Source organism: Paroedura picta, chromosome 11 (genome assembly GCF_049243985.1).
Source record: "Paroedura picta isolate Pp20150507F chromosome 11, Ppicta_v3.0, whole genome shotgun sequence".
In the NCBI taxonomy this organism is placed as follows: domain Eukaryota; kingdom Metazoa; phylum Chordata; class Lepidosauria; order Squamata; family Gekkonidae; genus Paroedura; species Paroedura picta.
The window spans coordinates 38,959,638-38,965,637 of record NC_135379.1 but is presented as its reverse complement, the minus strand read 5'-3'; positions in this window follow the sequence as shown (position 1 = coordinate 38,965,637).

Sequence of the window (6,000 nt, the reverse complement as noted above, 5' to 3'; positions counted from 1 at the left end):
TTTCCTGCTAGATGATCACACCTGAGAAATTATTCCACCATCACAGACATTTGAAATGAGAACAAATTAATTCCTCTATCTGTTGTTATAAAATTAACCACATAGCCCAGTCCTGTGTATTTTTATTCCAAAACCCACTCTCAGAACCACAAAGAAAATGTAAGTACAAAAAAAAAATTTTTTTCCAGAGGATTGCAGCTTTACTTCCCCAAATAAATATTAAATTGGAGGAGCACAAAGGGTGTCTCATTTAGAAGGGCAAATGCTGCATTTCGACCGTTTCTTCCTTGGCTTAGAAAAGGACGGGGTGGGAATGAGATGGTCATTAATTTTGCATGAAATCTCTATTCCCACACCTCAGCAGTGCAGTAACAACTGTAGCCTGGCCAGATTTTAATTAACTACATGGGTAGAAAGCACAAAGGGACCATGGTTGGAAACAGAGCTCATTTTAGTAACCTCCCCTGTAGTCCCTCCCCAAAGTTTTCACACTTCTGCTCCCAATTATTCATATCTGCAAAAGAAAGAAGGTGCTGCTGAAGGACGGAATTGTCAAGTTACGTTTGAGATAAAACTCAGTGAAAGCTTAAAAAAAAAAGCTGAAAGACTAATAAAGGCTTTGATGCAGAAATCTTGGGCATGTATCAAAGGGCATATCTGAAATGAAAATGTACTATATCAAACAGTCTCAGGCTCAACAGAAGCTGGAGAAAGAACATCCTTTCCTTGTTTTGTTTATTCAAGGAATCTATATTTCCAAGAGATGACTTTAGAGATGGTAAATAGTCCATACCTTAGAACTAGAAAAGAAACAAGCTTCCTTTCACAGGACTCATTATCCTTGATTCATTATATTAATACAGTTTCGGTCTGTGGAGTCAGTTTTTGTGTTACGTTAATTATACCACAGAATGGCTGCTGTGAATGCACCATTCCAAAAAGGTATTTTCTGCATAGAGAAAACTAGTCCTCAGAAAGAAGAATACTAGCCCAGCCTTTGGCTGGATACACTTTTCTGTGTATTTAGATGTTTCTTTCTTACTTTTCATTGATCTGGAAGAGCATTCAAACACTGGAGGCCTTCTGCTGAATGTTACAGTCCATACACAAAGCTAGGACTGCCTTCCTTGAGGTTGCCCCTATAAAGAAACTGGCAGAGGCTAAAGTCTTCTTCTATTCTACTTTTATTCAACTTGAGCTAGAGGTGATGGCTGCTCAGCTCCTGGGATTACAGCTGTTGTCCAGGTGACAGAGATTGGTTGACCTGAAGAAAATGGCTGCTGTGGAAGATGGACTCTGTGGCCACATTGGACTTCCTTTTCTCCCCAAACCTCGCCAGCTTCTAGTTCCAGCCTCCACACAAATCTCCAGGTTTTTTTTCAAGCCAGGAGTTGGCAACCCTAAGGGTCAGCTGCTGGCAAAAATTAGGCCTAAGTTTAAATGTGCCTATCGTTAGAAACAGGACTTTTCCTGTGGTAACGCCTACACTGTGGAACTGTTTTCCTAACGGAAGTTCACTAACAGGCTAACTACATCAAATTTGATGATTTATTTGTCTGTCTGTCTGTCTGGCCATCCATGCATCCATGCATCCATGCATCCATGCATCCATGCATCCATGCATCCATCCATCCATCCATCCATCCATCCATCATTTTATACCTCCCTTCCATATGGCTCTGGGCAGTTTACATAAAACGTCATGGGGTAATGACATGAGACATCATAACAAATATAACAATCATAACATAGCATATAATATATCAACTAGGATATTTCAACAGAAACGTTGTTCAACAAAGATAGCAATTTTAATAGAACCCCTAGGTAGGTTATATTCATATTCCTGTGGGGGGGGGGTGTCAGGGGGGACCAGCGGATATTGTTGGGTCGGTCGGCCTCAAGCAAATGCCTGGTAGAGGAGCTCCCTTTTGCAGGCCCTGCGAAATTCTGGGAGTTCAGTCAGGGCTTTTGAGATGCTCAGTTGATACTGCATATCTCAAGGCTGTTTTTTTAAAAGAAAAAAACCCTATTTTGTCATGGGGAACTGAGAACTTCAAAGCGCTAGAGTGGTGGTCTCTTCACTCTTTCCTTATCTGCCTCTGTTCCACCCCAAAATTCATTTTTTTTCTCCTTATGGGGTTCCAAGCTCATGTTTGTACTCATAAATGCCCGTGTGGAACTTTTTCTTTTTGGGGGTGGGGTGTGCTGTGGCAGGAAGAAGCTGCAGAAGCTGCATCATTACTAGGTGGGTGTAGAGCCAGCTTGGTGTATTGTTTAGGAGTGTGGACTTCTAATCTGGCAAGCTGGGTTGGATTCCCTGCTCCTCCCCCACATGCAGCAAGCTGGGTGACCTTGGGCTTGCCACAGCACTGATAAAGCTGTTCTAACCGAGCAGTAAGATCAGGGCTCTCTCAGCCTCACCCCCCCCCCCCCCACAGAGTGAGTGTTGTGTGGAGAGGAAAGGGAAGGTGACTGTAAGCTGCTCTGAGACTCCTTCAGGTAGAGAAAAGCGGCATATAAGAACTAGCTCTTTTTCTTCCTCTTCTTCTAAAGAAATGGGCTGCTGTGTTATATATATGCACTTTGGTCTTCGGTTTGGGGGATCTGAACTTCATTAGAGTTGGGAATGCAATGGGAACAGTGGCCACTTTAACATTTTAAAACACGATGTGAATGATAGTTTGATTTTTCTTTGACATTTTCTTGTGAGCCAGTGTGAAAACCTTGTGGTGGAAAAAACAGGCTCTACATTTAAATATGAATCAACAAACCCTGTTCACATTTGTACAGCCAGTTCTTTTGAGTAACTGGGAGCCATCCGAGGGCTTGGCTGGAAATAATACGGGTTCCTATATCATTCTGCCCTAGCTCTGCATTCTTCCTTCCATCTATTAGCCACTACCACCTCTTTGCTAAATGAATTAGGATATTGCTTACATAAGCAATCCTTACTTAAGTGTACATCCATCCAGCATGAAGCTGTTTCAAGGAGGTCAATAATCTAGGACAGACTGACTTAATTTTCTGCACAGAGCAATCTCTGCTTTGTGCCTTAAATGACAATGGACCTCTCCTATACCCTGTTCCCTTTGCAGCAAAGTTACAACAACACCTTTAATAAATTTATGAGCCAATACCAGTTTGTGACTCTGCAAGAACATATTTCTTCCGCAATATTTCAATATATCCTTATGCAGATTCAGCCACCCTTCTTCATGCTCAAACTGCAGATGTACAAAAACTAAATAATTAAATTCTGTTAATAAATAAATCTGATATCCCTGGAGATAAAAATTACCAGCACTCTGACTGAATGTGAGAAATGCCGAAACATGAAGCAGGAGGTTTGACAGGTGGGGAAATATTTCTGGCATCTATTTTCCTGCCTGGCTCAAGTGGAGATGAATTGCCGGGCTGCAGTCCTCAGCATGCCGATGAAATTGAATTCAAAATCAATCAGGCAGAAGGAAGGAACTGGAGGGCTTTTAAGAAATGCCTCTTTGGGGCTTTCTTCTTAATTCCCAATTATTTCTACCAGCTCAAGTTTTTTTCCTCTGAACACTGCAGATGCCTTTTCATACTTGCTTATAACTATACTGAATATGCATAGAGAATATTCCTTTCATGCAACAGAGCTTGAAAAGCAGCTTCATTCAAATCAATGCTAAAATCTACCTATATTTGCTCATTAAATAAACCAGAGTCACAAGAGAAGGACTCAGATCATGGCGTTTCTCTTAGAATATCTCATTGGCTTAGGTTTGCCCCAGTAGAGATACCACAACCTACAAAACAGCAGCAGGGAGTGCTGCCTGGAGGTCTTCTGCTCTGAGGGAAGATCTGGTTCCCAATGTACAAAAGAAGGCTAGTTGAATGGAAAGTAGTAGAAGTAGAAGTAGAAGTAGAAGTAGAAGTAGAAGTAGAAGTAGAAGAAGAAGAAGAAGAAGAAGAAGTGGACCCAGTGGCTGTCCTTAGGTTTCCTTGGGGGTTCCAAAGCCTTAGAGACCTCCAGGAAATCTGGAGCCTGAGGGATGATTTGTATGAAACACTTGAGGAAATTAAGACACAACAAATGTAAAAATTGTACCACTGAAGAAGAATGAAAAATTGAAACAGGAAATTGAAACATTTTGTATATCCGGAACCCATTTTGGTTTATGTTCATAACTTTTGCAACATTTCTTTGCAACATAGATATGAAGGAAATATCTATTAAAATTTGAAAAAGAATACATTTTCATAATAATTAATATTAATATATTGGCAAATAAAAACAAGGAAACGTAAGGGCAGCCACTGGACCAAATTTTTCTTCTTTTTTATAAGGAAAGATCTGGCAGCTCTATGTGAGAATCCCCATCCTTGGGGTTGCCATCTCTGGGTTGGGAATTACCTAGAGACTTTGGGGGTGGAGCTGGGAGTGGGCAGGATTTGGGGCAGGACTAGCATCCCTACACAACATTAGTTATTGAGGCTTAAGCTCTGGTCTGGAGACCAGTGCTAATCCTGGGAGATCTCCAGCCATCACCTGGAAGCTGGTAACCCTCAAATAAGAGAACAACAGCTGTCCTGGTCCAGCATCTTATAGGAATGAATCAAGCAGCAGTAGCACCCGCTGTCTCCCTCTCCTCTAGAATGGGTCATCTAGGGGTAGTGCAGGTAAGGGTTGTGTTTCTTTTTTCTTTTATTTTCTTTTATTATGATTGGTATATGTGTGTTAGAGTGGTGCGCGCCTGCATGTGTGTGCTGAGTTATGCACCAGCGGCCGCGTCTCCCCTCCCCCCTCCCCCCGAGGCACGGCGCTGGCTGCATCGGCCTGGAATGGCTGATTTGAACACCACTGCACACAACCCTAATCTGTGTACTGTTATTTTTTTATGGGTTTTATTGTATGGTTTTATGGTGGGGTTTATATGTTGTGACTCGCCTCAAGCTTCCGGGGAGAAGCAAGTAATAAATCTAATAAATCATCATCATCATCATCTTGCTTCCAACAGTGGCTGGCAGGAAGCTCCCAAGCAGGGCCTGTAGGCAACAGGCTTCATCTGATGATGGCTCCTGGGCAGCTGCCAATCAAGGGCATTTTGCTTCCCAGCCCAGAAGGTCCATCCAGCAATTACAGCCCACAGCCACTGACAGACTCAAGACGTCTTCACATATTTGGCTATTTGCCCTCCCCATCTTTCATTCTGCTCACACCAGTGGTCACCACCCCCTTGTCTCAGAGCAGAGAATTCCACAAGTCAGTTGTGTACAACAGTACTCCCTGGTGCCCCTCTTCGTTGCCAGTGATAGGGTTATTAGGGCTCCCAGCCTCCAGGAGTGAGCTGGAGATCCCCCGGATTTACAATTGATGGCCGGCCAGACCACATATATAGTTTATTTATTACTTATTTAAAACATCTGTTGGTCTGTATGGTATGACACCCTACTGAGGACCCTCTGTCCCTGAAGTCCATCCTCCCAGGTTCCATCCTCAAACTTCCAGGTACTTCTGAACCCAGAGCTGGCAACCCTAAGTATTATGGGAAAAGAAGCAAAGATTCTGTCTGTCCACCATCTCTCCCCCCCCCCCCAATCTACAGGAGTTGGGCTTATAAAATTATGTAGTGATTTTATTGTAAGATAAAAGTGAGTCCATAAAAACCCCTTGAAAGAAAAGAGTCATGTTTCTTGTAATGCTCTGTTGTTCCCATAGATTCCGGGCTTTTTATCAATTCCTGGAAAATGAGCCAAAGCCCAGTTTATTTTAGCTCAGGAACTGGTCCCTGGTCCGTTCCAGGATGATTTGAAAATGGGACTTTTGCAAAGCTATTTTGGTCCTTTCCACAGATGGGGCTGCCTTCCACACCTTCCTAGCCACAGATGGGTTTTGAGGCAAGATCTTGGATATGTTTCAAAACACGCACTCCTAATCCAAATCCACTGGGGGAAAATAATTCATGTTCTTTAATCCTACCATCTTTTAAAATGCACAGGAACCAAAATATTTTAGAA